This window comes from Oncorhynchus masou, unplaced genomic scaffold, assembly GCF_036934945.1.
Source record: "Oncorhynchus masou masou isolate Uvic2021 unplaced genomic scaffold, UVic_Omas_1.1 unplaced_scaffold_461, whole genome shotgun sequence".
Classification (NCBI taxonomy): Eukaryota; Metazoa; Chordata; class Actinopteri; order Salmoniformes; family Salmonidae; genus Oncorhynchus; species Oncorhynchus masou.
In genome coordinates, this window is record NW_027011005.1 from 92,758 (window position 1) to 117,955 (window position 25,198).

At 44.9% G+C, this 25,198-nt stretch overlaps 1 pseudogene; it reads left to right on the forward strand.

The window, feature by feature from the left end:
• The first annotated feature begins 8,717 nt into the window (after positions 1–8,717).
• LOC135535216 (immunoglobulin-like domain-containing receptor 2) overlaps positions 8,718–25,198 on the forward strand; it is a 91,159-nt pseudogene continuing 74,678 nt past the window's right edge.

Consider the following 25,198-nt stretch of genomic DNA (forward strand, 5'->3'; position numbering starts at 1 on the left):
AGTATCACTGTCATCTATGTAAAGGCCTTCAATGTGGAGTATCACTGTCATCTATGTAAAGGCCTTCAATGTGGAGTATCACTGTCATCTATGTAAAGGCCTTCAATGTGGAGTATCACTGTCATCTATGTAAAGGCCTTCAATGTGGAGTATCACTGTCATCTATGTAAAGGCCTTCAATGTGCAGTATCACTGTCATCTATGTAAAGGCCTTCAATGTGGAATATCACTGTCATCTATGTAAAGGCCTTCAATGTGGAGTATCACTGTCATCTATGTAAAGGCCTTCAATGTGGAATATCACTGTCATCTATGTAAAGGCCTTCAATGTGGAGTATCACTGTCATCTATGTAAAGGCCTTCAATGTGGAGTATCACTGTCATCTATGTATAGGCCTTCAATGTGGAGTATCACTGTCATCTATGTAAAGGCCTTCAATGTGGAGTATCACTGTCATCTATGTAAAGGCCTTCAATGTGGAGTATCACTGTCATCTATGTAAAGGCCTTCAATGTGGAGTATCACTGTCATCTATGTAAAGGCCTTCAATGTGGAGTATCACTGTCATCTATGTAAAGGCCTTCAATGTGGAGTATCACTGTCATCTATGTAAAGGCCTTCAATGTGGAGTATCACTGTCATCTATGTAAAGGCCTTCAATGTGGAGTATCACTGTCATCTATGTAAAGGCCTTCAATGTGGAGTATCACTGTCATCTATGTAAAGGCCTTCAATGTGCAGTATCACTGTCATCTATGTAAAGGCCTTCAATGTGCAGTATCACTGTCATCTATGTAAAGGCCTTCAATGTGGAGTATCACTGTCATCTATGTAAAGGCCTTCAATGTGGAGTATCACTGTCATCTATGTAAAGGCCTTCAATGTGGAGTATCACTGTCATCTATGTAAAGGCCTTCAATGTGGAGTATCACTGTCATCTATGTAAAGGCCTTCAATGTGGAGTATCACTGTCATCTATGTAAAGGCCTTCAATGTGGAGTATCACTGTCATCTATGTAAAGGCCTTCAATGTGGAGTATCACTGTCATCTATGTAAAGGCCTTCAATGTGGAGTATCACTGTCATCTATGTAAAGGCCTTCAATGTGGAGTATCACTGTCATCTATGTAAAGGCCTTCAATGTGGAGTATCACTGTCATCTATGTAAAGGCCTTCAATGTGGAGTATCACTGTCATCTATGTAAAGGCCTTCAATGTGGAGTATCACTGTCATCTATGTAAAGGCCTTCAATGTGGAGTATCACTGTCATCTATGTAAAGGCCTTCAATGTGGAGTATCACTGTCATCTATGTAAAGGCCTTCAATGTGGAGTATCACTGTCATCTATGTAAAGGCCTTCAATGTGGAGTATCACTGTCATCTATGTAAAGGCCTTCAATGTGGAGTATCACTGTCATCTATGTAAAGGCCTTCAATGTGGAGTATCACTGTCATCTATGTAAAGGCCTTCAATGTGCAGTATCACTGTCATCTATGTATCACTGTCAAGGCCTTCAATGTGGAGTATCACTGTCATCTATGTAAAGGCCTTCAATGTGCAGTATCACTGTCATCTATGTAAAGGCCTTCAATGTGCAGTATCACTGTCATCTATGTAAAGGCCTTCAATGTGGAGTATCACTGTCATCTATGTAAAGGCCTTCAATGTGGAGTATCACTGTCATCTATGTAAAGGCCTTCAATGTGGAGTATCACTGTCATCTATGTAAAGGCCTTCAATGTGCAGTATCACTGTCGTCTATGTAAAGGCCTTCAATGTGCAGTATCACTGTCATCTATGTAAAGGCCTTCAATGTGGAGTATCACTGTCGTCTATGTAAAGGCCTTCAATGTGCAGTATCACTGTTATCTATGTAAAGGCCTTCGATGTGGAGTATCACTGTTATCTATGTAAAGGCCTTCAATGTGGAGTATCACTGTTATCTATGTAAAGGCCTTCAATGTGGAGTATCACTGTCATCTATGTAAAGGCCTTCAATGTGCAGTATCACTGTCATCTATGTAAAGGCCTTCAATGTGGAGTATCACTGTCATCTATGTAAAGGCCTTCAATGTGGAGTATCACTGTCATCTATGTAAAGGCCTTCAATGTGCAGTATCACTGTCATCTATGTAAAGGCCTTCAATGTGGAGTATCACTGTCATCTATGTAAAGGCCTTCAATGTGCAGTATCACTGTTATCTATGTAAAGGCCTTCGATGTGGAGTATCACTGTCATCTATGTAAAGGCCTTCAATGTGGAGTATCACTGTCATCTATGTAAAGGCCTTCAATGTGGAGTATCACTGTCATCTATTGTAAAGGCCTTCAATGTGCAGTATCACTGTTATCTATGTAAAGGCCTTCGATGTGGAGTATCACTGTCATCTATGTAAAGGCCTTCAATGTGCAGTATCACTGTCATCTATGTAAAGGCCTTCAATGTGGAGTATCACTGTCATCTATGTAAAGGCCTTCAATGTGCAGTATCACTGTTATCTATGTAAAGGCCTTCGATGTGGAGTATCACTGTCGTCTATGTAAAGGCCTTCAATGTGCAGTACAGCCTATGATTGAAGGAAGGGCGGGGCCTCAATTCAGTTCAGTAGTCAGGAAGCGAATTGGAATGCTGATTCAAAGATTTGAAAAGTGCCATCTTGTATTTACAATGAGGATTTTTTTTAAATATTTTTTATTCTTGAATCTGAATTTAAATGTGCTTTCTGTTACAAGCTGCCATTGCCTGAATAAGACTGTGTATGAATTCTCAGTGCAGCTTATTGGATAATGCATTTTTCCTCCTGCCTTTATTGTCTACTGTTGGTGTGACAGAAGAGCTTTTCACGGCAGTCTCAGGTCTTGGCTGTTTGAGAACCACAAGCTTTTTGGTGACGGTTTGTTTGTTTTTATCAACTGTAGATTGATAATAACCTCTAATAATTAAAGTTGTTAACCTTTTTAATAGGTGTTTTCATGACTTAGACGTACTGTGTTTCGTCCATTTATTTAGCGTCATGATGCTTGTTAATGCAGTGGAGTGTCAGGTGTCTCAGGTGAGGCTTCATTAACATATTCAAACCATGACTTGTTGTTGGAGTGAGTGAGACAATCAGGCCTTTTTGAAAGAGAACCTAGAGACCCATTTTAAGAACAGAGAGAAGCAAGTTTCACTCTGTGGCATGTGCCTAGTCATTTCACTTCCTCGTTATAGCCTGAGGCCAGATAACAGACTCACTGAACAGAGAGAAGCAAGTTTCACTCTGTGGCATGTGCCTAGTCATTTCACTTCCTGGTTATAGCCTGAGGCCAGATAACAGACTCACTGAACAGAGAGAAGCAAGTTTCACTCTGTGGCATGTGCCTAGTCATTTCACTTCCTCGTTATAGCCTGAGGCCAGATAACAGACTCACTGAACAGAGAGAAGCAAGTTTCACTCTGTGGCATGTGCCTAGTCATTTCACTTCCTCGTTATAGCCTGAGGCCAGATAACAGACTCACTGAACAGAGAGAAGCAAGTTTCACTCTGTGGCATGTGCCTAGTCATTTCACTTCCTCGTTATAGCCTGAGGCCAGATAACAGACTCACTGAACAGAGAGAAGCAAGTTTCACTCTGTGGCATGTGTCTAGTCATTTCACTTCCTCGCTATAGCCTGAGGCCAGATAACAGACTCACTGAACAGAGAGAAGCAAGTTTCACTCTGTGGCATGTGCCTAGTCATTTCACTTCCTCGTTATAGCCTGAGGCCAGATAACAGACTCACTGAACAGAGAGAAGCAAGTTTCACTCTGTGGCATGTGCCTAGTCATTTCACTTCCTCGCTATAGCCTGAGGCCAGATAACAGACTCACTGAACAGAGAGAAGCAAGTTTCACTCTGTGGCATGTGCCTAGTCATTTCACTTCCTCGTTATAGCCTGAGGCCAGATAACAGACTCACTGAACAGAGAGAAGCAAGTTTCACTCTGTGGCATGTGCCTAGTCATTTCACTTCCTCGCTATAGCCTAAGGCCAGATAACAGACTCACTGAACAGAGAGAAGCAAGTTTCACTCTGTGGCATGTGCCTAGTCATTTCACTTCCTCGTTATAGCCTGAGGCCAGATAACAGACTCACTGAACAGAGAGAAGCAAGTTTCACTCTGAAGAATGTGCCTAGTCATTTCACTTCCTCGGCCTAAGGCCAGATAACAGACTCACTGAACAGAGAGAAGCAAGTTTCACTCTGTGGCATGTGCCTAGTCATTTCACTTCCTCGTTATAGCCTAAGGCCAGATAACAGACTCACTGAACAGAGATTACATTTCTGTGGCATGTGCCTAGTCATTTCACTTCCTCGTTATAGCCTAAGGCCAGACAACAGACTCACTGAACAGAGAGAAGCAAGTTTCACTCTGTGGCATGTGCCTAGTTGTTTCACTTCCTCGTTATAGCCTAAGGCCAGACAACAGACTCACTGAACAGAGAGAAGCAAGTTTCACTCTGTGGCATGTGCCTAGTCATTTCACTTCCTCGTTATAGCCTAAGGCCAGACAACAGACTCACCGAACAGAGAGAAGCAAGTTTCACTCTGTGGCATGTGCCTAGTTGTTTCACTTCCTCGTTATAGCCTAAGGCCAGATAACAGACTCACTGAACAGAGAGAAGCAAGTTTCACTCTGTGGCATGTGCCTAGTCATTTCACTTCCTTGTTATAGCCTGAGGCCAGATAACAGACTCACTGAACTAGAAGTGGCTCCATTGGGTTCAGACCTATTTAATGGGTCTGTCTGAGTGAGGAGTTTTTATCTAAGGAAGGGAAGATAATCAGGCCTTTAATCTTCGACAAAAATGTCTTAACTTTTGTTTTTTAATGCTTTTGAAATGTACAGGGACAATTTAACTAGTTAAAACATCAAATGTTTGGAGTTTTGGTTAGATGTGATGGTACAATTTATAAACTGTAAATAAAAATGTATCATGTTTCTAATCGGTGTACAAATGTTTTCATTGGGTTTACAGTGAATTTATATTAAAGCCAAATGTATCTATTAAAAAGGCCACAATGTGTGTGTGGTTTCAGTGCAGACAAAATGATGTTTCTCCTCTCTCTGGAAAAATGATGTGTGTGTGGTTTCAGTGCAGACAAAATGATGTTTCTCCTCTCTCTGGAAAAATGAATGTACAGAACGTAAAGGAACGACAGGGGGCAGCAATGCCCCTTGACTAATTTGTCTTTGTTGTGGGACTGTTCACTATTGCCTAGTTTTGATTAGCCAGCTGTGGTACCGTTGATTCGTTTATAAAAGTGGTGGAACGAATGACTCCTTGTTGAATTCCCAATGTGTTTATCACTATGCATTCAACCGTCTAAAAGCACAACAACATTTCAATAAAAAAACAATATCTGGTTTTTGGTATAGTTATCACTGTGCTTTCAACCATTTTAAAAGCACAACAAAGTTAAAATGGGAATACAATGTTCTATGTATTTTTAGACAATTTAATTTGATCATTAGACTGCGCTTCATCTAATAACACAACCAAAAGACCTGGATTACAGTTGAGATTACATCAAAAGCACATAATGCAACTGATCAACGCTGTTTGCGATTCTGCACAGATTATTACAGCAATTGTGAAGATCTCTCCAAAAGATCTCCTGTGTTCTTTGCATGCTATCTTGAACAAGTTGTGGTATTCAGCCTACTGAGCCTACAATCAGGCTAAGGGCTTGTCCAGTCCCTAGCCTATGAAGAACTACTCTGGTGTCTGGATTACATTTAAACAACGTTGATTCAACCAGTTTGTGTCCAGTCCCTAGCCTATGAAGAACTTCTCTGGTGACTGGATTACATTTAAACAACGTTGATTCAACCAGTTTGTGTCCAGTCCCTAGCCTATGAAGAACTTCTCTGGTGACTGGATTACATTTAAACAACGTTGATTCAACCAGTTTGTGTCCAGTCCCTAGCCTATGAAGAACTTCTCTGGTGACTGGATTACATTTAAACAACGTTGATTCAACCAGTTTGTGTCCAGTCCCTAGCCTATGAAGAACTTCTATGGTGACTGGATTACATTTAAACAACGTTGATTCAACCAGTTTGTGTCCAGTCCCTAGCCTATGAAGAAGTTCTCTGGTGACTGGATTACATTTAAACAACGTTGATTCAACCAGTTTGTGTCCAGTCCCTAGCCTATGAAGAACTTCTCTGGTGACTGGATTACATTTAAACAACGTTGATTCAACCAGTTTGTGTCCAGTCCCTAGCCTATGAAGAACTTCTCTGGTGACTGGATTACATTTAAACAACGTTGATTCAACCAGTTTGTGTCCAGTCCCTAGCCTATGAAGAACTTCTCTGGTGACTGGATTACATTTAAACAACGTTGATTCAACCAGTTTGTGTCCAGTCCCTAGCCTATGAAGAACTTCTCTGGTGACTGGATTACATTTAAACAACGTTGATTCAACCAGTTTGTGTCCAGTCCCTAGCCTATGAAGAACTTCTCTGGTGACTGGATTACATTTAAACAACGTTGATTCAACCAGTTTGTGTCCAGTCCCTAGCCTATGAAGAACTTCTCTGGTGACTGGATTACATTTAAACAACGTTGATTCAACCAGTTTGTGTCCAGTCCCTAGCCTATGAAGAACTTCTCTGGTGACTGGATTACATTTAAACAACGTTGATTCAACCAGTTTGTGTCCAGTCCCTAGCCTATGAAGAACTTCTCTGGTGACTGGATTACATTTAAACAACGTTGATTCAACCAGTTTGTGTCCAGTCCCTAGCCTATGAAGAACTTCTCTGGTGACTGGATTACATTTAAACAACGTTGATTCAACCAGTTTGTGTCCAGTCCCTAGCCTATGAAGAACTTCTCTGGTGACTGGATTAAGATTTAAACAACGTTGATTCAACCAGTTTGTGTCCAGTCCTAGCCTATGAAGAACTTCTCTGGTGACTGGATTACATTTAAACAACGTTGATTCAACCAGTTTGTGTCCAGTCCCTAGCCTATGTAGAACTACTCTGGTGACTGGATTACATTTAAACAACGTTGATTCAACCAGTTTGTGTCCAGTCCCTAGCCTATGAAGAACTTCTCTGGTGACTGGATTACATTTAAACAACGTTAATTCAACCAGTTTGTGTCCAGTCCCTAGCCTATGAAGAAGTACTCTGGTGACTGGATTACATTTAAACAACGTTAATTCAACCAGTTTGTGTCCAGTCCCTAGCCTATGAAGAAGTACTCTGGTGACTGGATTACATTTAAACAACGTTGATTCAACCAGTTTGTGTCCAGTGGGCTCCTTTATTCTCCTTTCGCTGTCTTTCCCCCATCGTCTAAGAGGCATTGCTAAATGAAAATATAATATTCAATTGATTTCTAATAAAACACCAGTTTATATCCACCACACTAAGATACTAGGTGTTGTTCTTGAATTTAGGTGTCATTTGGGCATTTTGGAAAAATGTAGCTGTATTTTTCTAGATGTGTTTTTATTTAAATGTATTTGGGTACATCTATTCTAAATCAACTAATGGAGCTTAATGTCTTTTCGTAGTTTTTACCAGTATGATGACATTGTTCCACCTGTAGGAGCATCAACACCAATGACGTAAACAACAATGAGACATTTTAGGTAAATTATGATTTTCTGAACTGGAGGCCACAAATGCTGAAATCTATAGTCATCAATCCTTTAAAAAATGACTTACTGAAGTGATATGATTAGTGAAATTATTAGTGATATTAGTGATATGATTAAGCTCACAATGTTACTTAGCGTCATTCAAATGGACCAACACCAAGTAACACTGGATTCAGACACAACACGTGATCAATGGAATCCTCAAATCTATGACATAATAAAAGGACGTGTTTTGCTCATCTGTTCATTAATATAGAACCCTCCCCCGATAACAGACTCCTCCCCTGATAATATAGACCCCTCCCCCGGTAGCAGACTCCTCCCCAGATAATATAGACCCCCTCCCCCGATAATATAGACCCCTTCCCCGATAACAGACTCCTCCCCTGATAATATAGACCCCTCCCCCAGTAACAGACTCCTCCCCAGATAATATAGACCCCCAGGTCCTTAATATAGACCCCTTCCCCGATAACAGACTCCTCCCCTGATAACAGTTTTCCACCGGAGCTCAAGGTCCTTGTATATCTTTGTAATCAGTGATTTTCAAGGCGCTAACACCAGTGACATAAAATTGAGGGACACACATTATACTAGTAATAATATCATTTGTTTTTATTGATGTAGGCAATATATTACATCATTTTGTTTCAATGTCTAGCATTTAAAATGATAGATAGATATCAGCAAATGTTTGAAACATGTCACTACACCGCTACACATAACCAGTAGGACAAGCCAACCTGTTATCCCCTAGTAGTTTCTACAATGCATACGAAATATGTTTGTAGTATAAATTACTTACATATGTTTTCTTATTAAATAACTGTAATAAACGAAAAATGTATTACTTGTTATGTTTTTCTCATTTTTAAGTGCTTTTACATGATGCTAAAGTCACTGATCAAAATGTATCACCACAATTCAAGAATGACCAATATAGACACAGTCCCATTGGCCACAACATGTAAAGATGCTTGAGTCACTTTTAAATGAACGCCCCTCCCCCCCCCCCCTCCTCAAAAGGACCAAACCGCGCATGCACCACCCATTTCTCTAACGGTACAGTCCCGTTATACTCGGGAAGAACCAGGACCTGTACAGTCCCGTTATACTCGGGTAGAGCAAGGAGCGTTACAATCCCGTCATACTCGGGTAGAGCGAGGCGCTCCGAATAGCGGTTTGAGGAATGAGGCGGAAAAGGCGAGGAGAACATGTACACAGGACTTCTCGAAACGCAAATGCTTTGGTATGGAAGATGTGTTTGTTGCTGAGATGGTGGATTCCTGTACTATTCCTGACAGGTATGTGATGAAGATGTATATAACTTTTACTGACTAACGCGCCAACCTAGCAGTGTAACAGGTTAATAAACAACTTTATTATGTTGAGTTTTCTCCTCACTTCTTTTACTTTTAAAGATGTTTGTGTTCTCGTCTCGAACCTGCCCTCGTTCTGATTTCTAACAGAAAATTAAAAATTGGTTGATGTTTTGGTTTTTGCACAGGATTTACCAAGTGAAACATGTCAGGAAAGAACGATACATTGTAGCCTTCAAAGAAAAATAACGTAATTTACTTTCAAGTTACAGTCACGTAGGCCTACAGTAGAAGACTTGTGTAGCCCGTAAACGATACAAAGTAACGGATTTGAAATGCAGACCGTTTGATTTCAACATCACGAGGGATAGAAGCATGAGCTTTGTTGTGTGACTTGCTTGGTGCAGCGCAATGAAGGTAGCACTGGTCTGGCGGCTGTAGACTGGCTTCTGTTGGTCCCATGGTACTCAGCCAAGTGTGAATAATGTGAAGGGAAGTTTATAGGTCACGGATTAGGAAGGGCTGACTTCAATCAGTGTACAATAGCGTACATTGGAGTTGTAGTATCCATTAATGAATTAATCAAATAATTACAGGTAAGTTTGAAAAAATGGTATATTACAGATAGGGAATAATATTTTGTAATCGTTTAGTTTTTTAGAAATGATAAACCTATAGATTATAGATTCTATCCCTCAGTTCAAGTTGTCTAATGTAGGCTACAATACTCCTTTTTGATTATGTAGTTATATAGAGAAGTGTCGATTTGTAGATTTCTCCAGCTCTGTGTTTAAAATGTCCTCTTAGGTAGCAGGAGCTGTTTGAGGGACACCACAGGTCCTTAGACTAGCAGCAGGTGTTTGAGGGTCACCACAGGTCCTGAGACTAGCAGCAGGTGTTTGAGGGTCACCACAGGTCCTGAGACTAGCAGCAGGTGTTTGAGGGTCACCACAGGTCCTTAGACTAGCAGCAGGTGTTTGAGGGTCACCACAGGTCCTTAGACTAGCAGCAGGTGTTTGAGGGTCACCACAGGTCCTTAGACTAGCAGCAGGTGTTTGAGGGTCACCACAGGTCCTTAGACTAGCAGCAGGTGTTTGAGGGTCACCACAGGTCCTTAGACTAGCAGCAGGTGTTTGAGGGTCACCACAGGTCCTTAGACTAGCAGCAGGTGTTTGAGGGTCACCACAGGTCCTAAGACTAGCAGCAGGTGTTTGAGGGTCACCACAGGTCCTGAGACTAGCAGCAGGTGTTTGAGGGTTACCACAGGTCCTTAGACTAGCAGCAGGTGTTTGAGGGTCACCACAGGTCCTTAGACTAGCAGCAGGTGTTTGAGGGTCACCACAGGTCCTTAGACTAGCAGCAGGTGTTTGAGGGTCACCACAGGTCCTTAGACTAGCAGCAGGTGTTTGAGGGTCACCACAGGTCCTTAGACTAGCAGCAGGTGTTTGAGGGTCACCACAGGTCCTTAGACTAGCAGCAGGTGTTTGAGGGTCACCACAGGTCCTTAGACTAGCAGCAGGTGTTTGAGGGTCACCACAGGTCCATAGACTAGCAGCAGGTGTTTGAGGGTTACCACAGGTCCATAGACTAGCAGCAGGTGTTTGAGGGTTACCACAGGTCCATAGACTAGCAGCATGTGCAACTTTCAAACTGAAGTGGACTTCTGCTCCCTGCCTCTCCTCTCCTCTCCTCCCTTCCCCCCTCCTTTCTTTCCCTGCTCTCCTGAAGTGCTGTGGCCTGCGGTGTGAGGAATGTAGCCGACTACACACCAACCGATCTCTCCCATCTCTCTCTCTCTCTCTCTTTAATCTCTCTCTCGCTCCGTGTGTGTGTCTGAAACAGCTCAGCTCCTCTCCCCTCTAAACCCTCCCGTAGACCACTCCTGTAGACTCGGTAGTGCTCTTCTGTAGACTCTGTAGGGCTCTTCTGTAGACTCCGTAGGGCTCTTCTCTAGACTCCGTAGGGCTCTTCTGAAGATGAACTAATAAAATAAACCACCCCTGTCTCTGCTCCCCTCCTGAGGTGGTTTCCCTGGAAACTAATAAAGCCTGTGTTCCCAGTAGCTCTCAATCCTCTGAAAGACCCTACTGACTTTCCTGTTGTTTCACTTTCTGCTGCTGGGAATGTTATGGCAATGTTATGGGAATGTTCTAGTAATGTTATGGGAATGTTCTAGTAATGTTATGGGAATGTTCTAGCAATGTTATGGGAATGTTCTAGTAATGTTATGGGAATGTTCTAGTAATGTTACGGGAATGTTCTAGTAATGTTACGGGAATGTTCTAGTAATGTTATGGGAATGTTCTAGTAATGTTACGGGAATGTTCTAGTAATGTTATGGGAATGTTCTAGTAATGTTATGGGAATGTTCTAGTAATGTTACGGGAATGTTCTAGTAATGTTACGGGAATGTTCTAGTAATGTTATGGAAGCTGTTACTGTTTTATTGCTGGCTCATCCAGAAGTTCCCTGTTTCATGAAGTGGTTTGGGAGAATGTGACAACTCTACTGTCTAACACACACACACACACACACACACACACACACACACACACACACACACACACACACACACACACACACACACACACACACACACACACACACACACACACACACACACACACACAAACATACAGGACATGATTAAATGAAGCTACCCATCCCCCATCTCTCCCTCTCTGCGCACGGTTCCATTTCAGACCACAATTGTTCACTGACCTCACCTCCCACTGCCTATTCAGAGAAACACCACACACACACCACACACACACACACACACACACACACACACACACACACACACACACACACACACACACACACACACACACACACACACACACACACACACACACACACACACACACACACTTAGCAGACACAGATGTTTTTAGGCGTGTGTGTTTTCAGGTCATCACCTGCTGATTGACTGGACTGTCCAGCTGTGTTATCAAGCTCCTGCTCATGAGATCTGTCGGGTTCAGAGCTTATTAACCAACTGGGTTTGAACTAGTCTAGTCACCACAACACTGGAATCCCCTGAGCTTGATCCTAGACATTTGTCCCCTGAGCTTGATCCTAGACATGAACTCTGAGAGCGAACGCTAGTCTTCAGGTTCCTCATCATGAACCACTGAACCACCTCTGCTACATTCTGTTCAGAATCATATCAGCTGAACTCAGTGAGTCAGATACAGACAGAGTGAATCAGGTACCTCATCATGAACCACTGGACCACCTCTGCTACATTCTGTTCAGAATCATATCAGCTGAACTCAGTGAGTCAGATACAGACAGAGTGAATCAGGTTCCTCATCATGAACCACTGAACCACCTCTGCTACATTCTGTTCAGAATCATATCAGCTGAACTCAGTGAGTCAGATACAGACAGAGTGAATCAGGTTCCTCATCATGAACCACTGAACCACCTCTGCTACATTCTGTTCAGAATCATATCAGCTGAACTCAGTGAGTCAGATACAGACAGAGTGAATCAGGTACCTCATCATGAACCACTGGACCACCTCTGCTACATTCTGTTCAGAATCATATCAGCTGAACTCAGTGAGTCAGATACAGACAGAGTGAATCAGGTTCCTCATCATGAACCACTGAACCACCTCTGCTACATTCTGTTCAGAATCATATCAAATAAACTCAGTGAATCATTGTTACTGTAATTTACTTATGCCAATGTGTTTTCATTAATTGTAAACCCTTAATCTATTTTATGAGAATTTGTAAGATTCTTGTTTGCATAAAATAGACGCAGACCAGCCATTTCAATAATTTCATTTCATTGCTCCTAAAATGAATCTCCTCCTCCAGACAGGGTCAAAGGAAACTTTAAAGGTTCATTCTGAGTTCATTCTGACCCCCCCCCCCCAGCACATACACAGGACACACAACACTCATTCTGACCCCCCCCCCCAGCACATACACAGGACACACAACACTCATTCTGACCCCCCCCCCCCCCAACACATACACAGGACACACAACACTCATTCTGACCCCCCCCACATACCCAGCACATACACAGGACACACAACACTCATTCTGACCCCCCCAGCACACATACACAGGACACACAACACTCATTCTGACCCCCCCCCAGCACATACACAGGACACACAACACTCATTCTGACCCCCCCCCAGCACATACACAGGACACACAACACTCATTCTGACCCCCCCCCCAGCACATACACAGGACACACATCACTCATTCTGACCCCCCCCCAGCACATACACAGGACACACAACACTCATTCTGACCCCCCCCCCCCCAGCACATACACAGGACACACAACACTCATTCTGACCCCCCCCCCCCCCCCCAGCACATACACAGGACACACAACACTCATTCTGACCCCCCCCCAGCACATACACAGGACACACAACACTCATTCTGACCCCCCCAGCACATACACAGGACACACAACACAACTGAATTAACTTTTTGACTCCTCAACATTATCGGTCACCACTTAGCTGACAGTTGTAATTAACAGAATCTAGGAATGCCCTCACTGCCTTTTCTAAAACACCACAGAGCTCAGTTTCGTCAGTTCAACCAGAGGTTAACTACCTTATCTGTTTACTTAACCCACAACCCATTCCTTTCTGCCTCGTTGGAATGGTGTTCATTAACTTTTATTACTCCTTGTCCGTGTCACACAATCCCTTCTTATGAACTCTTATTGTTAATCAGATATAATAAAACAGAGTATAAGTTTACTTAGTTACAATTCTATTTGAAATGGGGACATTATTTATTCATAATAATTCTAACAATCAGATACAGACAGAGTGAATCAGCTGTTTTTATGTTTTTAGGCTTTGAGACTGTGGTCATAGTGACCACTTGTGTTAAGTGTGGGGGGGTTTACTCAATCACCACACTGGTAAACCTGGGTAACTGCTATTTAAAATGAAAGATTACCACACCAGCAACATATAATTCTGTTCATTTTGTTGAGTCAGATTGCCTATTAAAATGACAGTCTGCTCTACTGCAGAAATGCTATTTCTTCATCCCAAATGGTACCCTATTCCCTACATAGTGCACTACTTTTGAGACATATGGGCCCTGGTCAAAAGTAGGGCACTAAATAGGGTGCCATTTGGGACACAGGCCGTGTTCAATTGTACAGACAGCAATTGAATTGGAACAGATCCTGAGAAACTCTGATTTCTCTTTCTGAGGTTCATGAAAACCTTTCAGTAGCCTCGGCTCCAGCCTGCGCCTGACGCTGACCGTACAGATACCTGTTGAGGATGAAACCACCTCTGCTCCTCTTTCCCAAACAAGGAGACAAGTAGACTTCAGCGGTCCCGTCAAGTCCCGTATCCAAGCAGACATAGTTAACACAGTCTAGGTCTAGGAGAGATGAAGGCTCTTCTTCTGACTGGCCCAGTTCCAGCCTCAGAACCTCATGTCACAGGTGGGAAACCTCCTGAGGGCGATACTGATAATGGCGTCGCACGCAGGGCTGCCTCATCACGAGAGCACGAGTCCAACTCACCTCCACTACACGCAGTCAGTGTCACGCTCTGGCCATAGAGAGGCTCTGTGCTCCAGACCTCCGGTGTGCCTCCACGGTCCAGTGTGTCCTGCGCTGGCTCTACGCACTATGCCTCCAGTGCGCCTTCCTAGCCCAGTGCGTCCTGTGGCAGCTCTCCACACTCACTGAGCTAAAGTGGGTATCCAGCCAGGATGCGTTGTGGCAGCTCCATGTACCAGGCTTCCAGTACGTCTCCTCAGTCCGGTGAGACCTGTTCCGGCTCCACGTACTCCAGTGATGATCCATGGCACGAAGCCTCCAGTGATGATCCATGGCACGAAGCCTCCAGTGATGATCCATGGCATGAAGCCTCCAGTGATGATCCATGGCACGAAGCGTCCAGTGATGATCCATGGCATGAAGCCTCCAGTGATGATCCATGGCACGAAGCGTCCAGTGATGATCCATGGCATGAAGCCTCCAGTGATGATCCATGGCACGAAGCCTCCAGTGATGATCCATGGCATGAAGCCTCCAGTGATGATCCATGGCACGAAGCGTCCAGTGATGATCCATGGCATGAAGCCTCCAGTGATGATCCATGGCACGAAGCGTCCAGTGATGATCCATGGCATGAAGCCTCCAGTGATGATCCATGGCACGAAGCGTCCAGTGATGATCCATGGCATGAAGCCTCCAGTGATGATCCATGGCACAAAGCCTCCTGTGATGATCCATGGCACGAAGCCTCCAGTGATAATCCATGGCACGAAGCCTCCAGCGTTGATCCGCGGTCCAGAGCCTCCAGCAACGGTCCCAGTCCGGAGCCTCCAGCGACGGTCCCCAGTCCAGAGCCTCCAGCGACGGTCCCCAGTCCAGAGCCTCCAGCGACGGTCCCCAGTCCAGAGCCTGCAGCGACGGTCCCCAGTCCAGAGCCTCCAGCAACGGTCCCAGTACGGAGCCTCCAGCGACGGTCCCCAGTCCAGAGCCTCCAGCGACGGTCCCCAGTCCAGAGCCTCCAGCGACGGTCCCCAGTCCAGAGCCTGCAGCGACGGTCCACAGTCCAGAGCCTCCAGCGACGGTCCCCAGTCCGGACCTCCAGCGACTGTCCCCAGTCCGGAGCTTCCAGCGACTGTCCCCAGTCCGGAGCCTGCAGCGACGGTCCCCAGTCCAGAGCCTCCAGCGACGGTCCCCAGTCCGGACCTCCAGCGACTGTCCCCAGTCCGGAGCTTCCAGCGACGGTCCCCAGTCCGGAGCCTGCAGCGACGGACCCCAGTCCGGAGCCTGCAGCGACGGACCCCAGTCCGGAGCCTGCAGCGACGGTCCCCAGTCCGGAGCCTGCAGCGACGGTCCCCAGTCCAGAGCCTGCAGCGACGGTCCCCAGTCCGGAGCCTGCAGCGACGGTCCCCAGTCCGGAGCTTCCAGCGACGGTCCCCAGTCCGGAGCCTGCTGCGACGGTCCCCAGTCCGGACCTCCAGCGACTGTCCCCAGTCCGGAGCTTCCAGCGACGGTCCCCAGTCCGGAGCCTGCAGCGACGGTCCCCAGTCCGGAGCCTGCAGCGACGGTCCCCAGTCCGGAGCCTGCTGCGACGGTCCCCAGTCCAGAGCCTGCAGCGACGGTCCCCAGTCCGGAGCCTGCAGCGACGGTCCCCAGTCCAGAGCCTCCAGAGACTGTCCCCAGTCCGGAGCTTCCAGCGACGGTCCCCAGTCCGGAGCCTGCTGCGACGGTCCCTAGTCCAGAGCCTCCAGCGACTGTCCCCAGTCCGGAGCTTCCAGCGACGGTCCCCAGTCCGGAGCCTGCTGCGACGGTCCCCAGTCCAGAGCCTGCAGCGACGGTCCCCAGTCCGGACCTCCAGCGACTGTCCCCAGTCCGGAGCTTCCAGCGACGGTCCCCAGTCCGGAGCCTGCTGCGACGGTCCCCAGTCCAGAGCCTCCAGCGACTGTCCCCAGTCCGGAGCCTGCTGCGACGGTCCCCAGTCCGGAGCCTGCAGCGACGGTCCCCAGTCCGGAGCCTCCAGCGACGGTCCCCAGTCCAGAGCCTCCAGAGACGGTCCCCAGTCCGGAACCTGCAGCGACGGTCCCCAGTCCGGAACCTGCAGCGACGGTCCCCAGTCCAGAGCCTCCAGCGACGGTCCCCAGTCCGGAACCTGCAGCGACGGTCCCCAGTCCGGAACCTGCAGCGACGGTCCCCAGTCCAGAGCCTGCAGCGACGGTTCCCAGTCCGGAGCCTCCGGCGAGGATCTGCGACCCGGTTCCTCCAGTGAAAGTCCATGCACCAGGTCCGCCACCAAAGCGGAGGGATCTGCGGGCGGAGGGGGATCTACATCCCGCACCGGAGACACCGCCGTAAGGGATGCCCACCCGGACCCACCCCTTTAGAGGCAGGTTTTGCGGCCGGAGTCCGCACCTTTGGGGGTACTGTCACGCCCTGGTATTAGAGAGGCTTTTATTCTCTATTTTAGTTAGGCCAGGGTGTGACTAGGGTGGGCATTCTAGTTTCATTATTTCTATGTTTTCTATTTCTTTGTTTTTGGCCGAATGTGGTTCCCAATCAGAGGCAGCTGTCTATCGTTGTCTCTGATTGGGAATCATACTTGGGCAGCCTTTTTCCCATCTGTGTTTTGTGGGTAGTTATTTCTGTTTAGTGTGTGCACATGACAGAACTGTTTTGTTTTTTCACTTTGTTATTTTGTTAGAGTGTTTTTGAGTAATAAAGAATCATGAACACATGACGAGAGACGTTACAGTCAGACTAGCCTACTCTTGCTCTATTTCACATTGATGGTAACAGTAAGGTTGTATTTAACTGTGTTTTAGGAGCTTTGTGAGGCTGGAGGTGAACATTCACTAGATGATGTAATTACCGGTTGGTCTGAAGTGCTGGTCTCGTGGTAAATGTAGGAGGGCGGACAGGGCCACGCTGCTGATCTGGGGATGTCTCTATATGTCTGTTCACAGTGACACTGCCAGCTAGCCAGGTCCCAGATCTGTTTGTGCTAAGATGTCATCTCCTTGAAATGGCAATTAGTGACTCCTCTCTCTCTCTGTCTCTGTCTCTGTCTGTCTGTCTGTCTGTCTGTCTGTCTGTCTGTCTGTCTGTCTGTCTGTCTGTCTGTCTGTCTCTCTCTCTCTGTCTCTGTCTCTGTCTCTCTCTCTCTCTCTCCCTTTCTCTCTCTCTCTCTCTCCTTTCTCTCTCTCTCTCGCTCTCTCTCTCTGTCTCTGTCTCTGTCTCTGTCTCTGTCTCTCTCTCTTTCTCTCTCTCTCCCTCTCTCTCTCTCTCTCTCTCTCTCTCTCTCTGTCTCTCTCTGTCTCTCTCTCTCTCTCTCTCTCTCTCTCTCCTCTCTCTCTCTCTCTCTCTCTCTCTCTCTCCACCAGATCTCCCATCAAGCTCAGCCATCCAGGTCTCCTCTCGTGAAGACAAGAAGTATGCCACTCTGTTCCAGTCGGTGGTCCTGCCGTGTCAATACTCCAGCATGTCCACCCAGACGCCTGTGATCCAATGGTGGTACAAGTCTTACTGCCGCGACCGCACCCGCGACGCCTTCAGCTTCCCGGAGGGCCTGGGGGTAAGGGACTCCTCGTCCCATCTAGACTGCTCCGATTCTAGCCGCACCGTCCGCGTGGTGGCCTCCGTCACCGGATCCTCCGTCACCCTGGCCGAGCACTACAAGGGCAGAGATATTACTATCATCAACAGTAAGACATGGCACTCAATACTACTGTTGTTGATGATGCAATTACATCAGGAGGACTAGATGTCCAGGGAGGCTGGTCAGGTCCTCTAGATAAATGACATGTCACTAGTGTTGTTGATGATGCTAATACATCAGGAGGACTAGTTGTCCAGGGAGGCTGGCCAGGTCCTCTAGATAAATGACATGTCACTAGTGTTGTTGATGATGCTAATACATCAGGAGGACTAGATGTCCAGGGAGGCTGGCCAGGTCCTCTAGATAAATGACATGTCACTAGTGTTGTTGATGATGCTATTACATCAGGAGGACTAGATGTCCAGGGAGGCTGGTCAGGTCCTCTAGATAAATGACATGTCACTAGTGTTGTTGATGATGTTAATACATCAGGAGGACTAGATGTTCAGGGAGGCTGGCCAGGTCCTCTAGATTAATGACATGTCACTAGTGTTGTTGATGATGCTATTACATCAGGAGGACTAGATGTCCAGGGAGGCTGGTCAGGTCCTCTAGATAAATGACATGTCACTAGTGTTGTTGATGAATTATTACATCAGGAGGACTAGATGTCCAGGGAGGCTGGTCAGGTCCTCTAGATAAATGACATGTCACTAGTGTTGTTGATGATGCTAATACATCAGGAGGACTAGATGTCCAGGGAGGCTGGTCAGGTCCTCTAGATAAATGACATGTCACTAGTGTTGTTGATGATGCTAATACATCAGGAGGACTAGATGTCCAGGGAGGCTGGTCAGGTCCTCTAGATAAATGACATGTCACTAGTGTTGTTGATGATGCTAATACATCAGGAGGACTAGATGTCCAGGGAGGCTGGTCAGGTCCTCTAGATAAATACATGTCACTAGTGTTGTTGATGATGTTATTACATCAGGAGGACTAGTTGTCCAGGGAGGCTGGTCAGGTCCAGCAGATCAAAATAAAGATCATAAAGGTCACAGGTGGTTGAGGTCACAGACAGGTCACAAGGCTGCCTCTCTTCTCAACACACTTCTTCCGTAACACACACGTTGACATGCACCCACCCACATGCGTGTTGTGAGGTCCTCTGAAGAGACACTAAGAGGGTGTTGTGGAGGACAGGCAGGGTGATGAATAGGAAGAGACGTGATAGTCCGGCGTCCCATTGTGACGTAGCTACGTGGGGGACGCTCAGCCCGAACAGGCACCTCCCCACAATCCCCAGCCAACGCGGCTCTGCGTTCTCATCCTCTATGCGTTTTAATGGGTTGACAGTTGGAGAAATTGCTTGAGCCACGCTAAGAATTCAAAGTATGAAAGTCAACGGTCCGACATTCTAGAACACTGCTGTGTGTACGCATACACGTTTTGGACTCTGATAGCCGCTTTAGACTCAGGCATCGGTGAGCAGACAGGGAAAGAGAGCGAGAGAGAAAGATAGAGATGGATAGAGTAAGAGGGAGAGGAGAGAGAGAGAGAGGAGGGAAAGATGGAGAGAGAGAGAGGCGGAGAGGGAGACAGAGAGAGAGGGGGGCGGAGAGGGAAACAGAGAGAGAGAGAGCTGCAGAGAGAGAGAGAGAGGTGGAGAGAGAGAGAGGAGAGAGAGAGCTGCAGAGAGAGCTGCAGAGAGAGAGAGAGAGCTGCAGAGAGAGAGAGCGAGGGGTGGAGAGAGAGAGAGCGAGGGGTGGAGAGAGAGAGAGAGAGAGAGAGAGAGAGCTGCAGAGAGAGAGAGGGGGGCAGAGAGGGAGACAGAGAGACAGAGAGAGAGTGCTGCAGAGAGAGAGAGAGGGGCAGAGAGGGAGACAGAGAGACAGAGAGAGAGTGCTGCGGTGAGAGAGAGAGGGGCGGAGAGGGAGACAGAGAGAGGGAGAGGGAGGGACGGAGAGGGAGACAGAGAGAGAGAGGGAGACAGAGAGAGAGAGGGAGACAGAGAGAGAGAGGGAGACAGAGGGAGAGGGAGAGGGAGAGAGAGAGGGGGAAAAGAGTTCCCTTTTTTTGGACCTGCAAGTGGACTCCAGATTTATTGAGCTGTAAATCAGGGATAAGAATCAATCCCTCTCTTCTCCTGTGACCAGATGGACAAAAGAGGATTTTTTTCCCACATTGCTGTGCTTTAATGTTGTCCTCTCCCTCACACCTCTCTCTCTCTCTCTGTCTCTCTCTCTCTCTCTCTCTGTTCTCTCTCTCTCTCACATCTCTCTCTCTCTGTCTCTCTCTCTCTCTCTCTCTCTCTCTGTTCTCTCTCTCTGTTCTCTCTCTCTCTGTTCTCTCTCCATCTTTCCCTCTCTGTCTCTCTCTGACGTGAGGCTCTTTAAAAGGAGCTCTCTCTGTTCTCTCTCTCCATCTGTCTCTCTCTGATGTGGGGCACTTCAAAAGGAGCTCTCTCTCTCTCTCTCTGTCTGTTCACTGTGAAGTCAGCCTTAATGGTTTGGCTCCTCTGGTGAACCCTGGAGTGGGCACAAACACATTGAACTTCCTACCTTGTTCCAAGAACCTGTAGAGTAAGGATGGAGGAGGGGATGGCGGGATGGAGGAGGGGATGGGGGATGGAGGAGGGGATGGGGGGGTGGGGGGATATATACATCAATATACACTATACACATCAATATACACATCAATATACACTATACACATCAATATACACATCAATATACACATCAATATACACTATACACATCAATATACACTATACACATCAATACACACTATACACATCAATATACACTATACACATCAATATACACTATACACATCAATATACACTATACACATCAATATACACTATACACATCAATGTACACATCAATATACACATCAATATACACTATACACATCAATACACACATCAATATACACTATACACATCAATACACACATCAATATACACTATACACATCAATATACACTATACACATCAATACACACTATACACATCAATATACACTATACACATCAATACACACTATACACATCAATATACACTACACACACCAATATACACTATACACATCAATATACACTATACACATCAATATACACTATACACATCAATGTACACATCAATATACACTATACACATCAATATCCACATCAATATACACTACACACATCAATATACACTATACACATCAATATACACTACAGACATCAATATACACTATACACATCAATATACACATCAATATACACTACACACATCAATATACACTATACACATCAATATACACATCAATATACACTACACACATCAATATACACTACACACATCAATATGCACATCAATATACACTACACACATCAATATACACATCAATATACACATCAATATACACATCAATATACACATCAATATACACTACACACATCAATATACACTACACACATCAATATACACTATACACATCAATATACACATCAATATACACTATACACATCAATATACACATCAATATATACATCAATATACACTATACACATCAATATACACATCAATATATACATCAATATACACTACACACACCAATATACACTACACACATCAATATGCACATCAATATACACTATACACATCAATATACACATCAATATACACATCACTATACACATCAATATACACATCAATATACACTACACACATCAATATACACTATACACATCAATATACACTACACACATCAATATACACATCAATATACACTATACACATCAATATACACTATACACATCAATATACACATCAATATACACTATACACATCAATATACACATCAATATACACATCAATATACAATATACACATCAATATACACTATACACATCAATATACACATCAATATACACTATACACATCAATATTCCCTACACACACCAATATACACTATACACATCAATATTCCCTACACACACCAATATACACTATACACATCAATATACACATCAATATACACATCAATATACACTACACACATCAATATACACTATACACATCAATATACACTATACACATCAATATACACTACACACATCAATATACACATCAATATACACATCAATATACACTATACACATCAATATACACTATACACATCAATATACACATCAATATACACTATACACATCAATATACACATCAATATACACATCAATATACAATATACACATCAATATACACTATACACATCAATATACACATCAATATACACTATACACATCAATATTCCCTACACACACCAATATACACTATACACATCAATATTCCCTACACACATCAATATACACTACACACATCATGTTCACATCAATACACGAAAAGTTAAACACATTGTTCAGTAAAAAGGTTTTTAATCAGCCTTTTGAAGTGTCCTTGAGGAACCAATTCACCCACTTTTAGAGAGCCTTGGAGATGATTCCACAAGTAAGGTGCAAAAAAACTTTACAAAAAAGTGATCTGCAGAGTGATCTCCAGAGTGATCTGCAGAGTGATCTGCAGAGTGATCTCCAGAGTGATCTCCAGAGTGATCTGCAGAGTGATATCCAGAGTGATCTCCAGAGTGATCTGCAGAGTGATCTGCAGAGTGATCTGCAGAGTGATATCCAGAGTCATCTCCAGAGTGATCTGCAGAGTGATATCCAGAGTCATCTCCAGAGTGATCCGCAGAGTGATCTGCAGAGTGATCTGCAGAGTGATATCCAGAGTCATCTCCAGAGTGATCTGCAGAGTGATATCCAGAGTCATCTCCAGAGTAATCTGCAGAGTGATCTGCAGAGTGATCTGCAGAGTGATATCCAGAGTGATCCTCCCTGAGACCGGGTCTGGTATCTCATACGTCTGTAAGTTAACATGGAGGTAAGGTACAGCGGAGGTTTATGCAGAAGGGACTTATAAACGAATAGAGTGCAGTGCGTCGATCTACGAGACTTCAAGGCCCAGATTTCTTTCTGATACAGAATGCAGTGACATGTACTGAACCGATTGTCCATAATAAAGAGTAGTGGAATATTATAAACTGCACCAAATGGGTTCAATACAGTGGCATGTTAATAGATATCCCAAAAACTATTTTCTGGTTGTCCATAGGATTTGGATTTGAGACTTGCAGTCTCCTAACCCACAGCCCCACCTCCAGCCCGACCCCCAACAGGAAAGGCTGTTCATTATGCTGGTCTCTTCCTGTCCTTTAAATAGGTCTGTTTACATGTCCGCCTCACAATGGACTGACTGGTCTGCTGAAAGTCTCCCTCCACAGAGTCCACCCGACCTCCTTTACTGTTTATCACTCAACACAACTCCTCCGTGGACTGTGTCAGACACAATGTTCCCTCCTCCTCCGCCTAACTGGCCAAAACAAACCTGTTTCTCTGTTCCTCCTTGTCCTTGACGATCTTGATATTTATATTCTCAGTTGAAACCCGAGGTGACGTATTTGAGACTTCACATGGGAAGTTAAGGAATGTTGTAAGGTAGTTTTACAGAGTGCTGTTTGACAGAGTGATGTGTTAGATGTGCTGTTTGACAGAGTGATGTTTAACAGAGTGATGTTTGACAGAGTGATGTTTAACAGATGATGTTTGACAGAGTGATGTTTAACAGAGTGATGTTTGACAGAGTGATGTGTTAGATGTGATGTTTGACAGAGTGATGTTTGACAGAGTGATGTGATGTTTGACAGAGTGATGTGTTAGATGTGATGTTTGACAGAGTGATGTTTGACAGAGTGATGTTTGATGTTTGACACAGTGATGTTTGACAGAGTGATGTTTAACAGAGTGATGTGTTAGATGTGATTTTTGACAAAGTGATGTTTAACAGAGTGATGTTTGACAGAGTGATGTGATGTTTAACAGAGTGATGTTTGACAGAGTGATGTTTGACAGAGTGATGTGTTAGATGTGATGTTTAACAGAGTGATGTTTGACAGAGTGATGTTTGATAGGGTGATGTTTAACAGAGTGATGTTTAACAGAGTGATGTTTGATAGAGTGATGTTTAACAGAGTGATATTTAACAGAGAGATGTTTGACAAAGTGATGTTTAACAGAGTGATGTGATGTTTGAGAGAGTGATGTGTTAGATGTGATGTTTAACAGAGTGATGTTTAACAGAGTGATGTTTAATAGAGTGATGTTTAACAGAGTGATGTTTGATAGGGTGATGTTTAACAGAGTGATGTTTGATAGGGTGATGTTTAACAGAGTGATGTTTGATAGGTGATGTTTAACAGAGTGATGTTTGACAGAGTGATGTTTAACAGAGTGATGTTTGATAGGGTGATGTTTGACAGAGTGATGTTTAACAGAGTGATGTTTAACAGAGTGATGTTTGATAGAGTGATGTTTGACAGAGTGATGTTTAACAGAGTGATGTTTAACAGAGTGATGTTTGATAGGGTGATGTTTAACAGGGTGATGTTTAACAGAGTGATGTTTGATAGGGTGATGTTTAACAGAGTGATGTTTAACAGAGTGATGTTTAACAGAGTGATGTTTGATAGGGTGATGTTTGACAGAGTGATGTTTAACAGAGTGATGTTTGACAGAGTGATGTTTGACAGAGTGATGTTTGACAGAGTGATGTTTAACAGAGTGATGTTTGACAGAGTGATGTTTAACAGAGTGATGTTTGATAGGGTGATGTTTGACAGAGTGATGTTTGACAGAGTGATGTTTAACAGAGTGACGTGATACTTCTTTTCTTTTAATATCGTCTGTCTTCCTCCCCCTCCCTTTCTCCAGAGGCTGACCTGCGTATCGGGGAGCTCCAGTGGGGAGACAGTGGGGTTTACCTGTGTAAGGTGATCATCTCTGACGACCTCGAGGGCAGGAATGAGGCCCCTGTGGAGCTTCTGGTGTTGGGTGAGTCCTCAACTCCCCTTCTCAGCCCTACCCTCTCCTCCCTCCAACCCTCCATTTCTCCATCCCCCCTCCTCACCCCTACCCTCATCCCTCCTCACCCCCCTCCTCCCTACCTCTCCCCCCTGCCCCACTCCTCAGGAAGAAAACCACAATTACACAGGAATCAAATCAAATCAAATCAAATAAAAATGTAT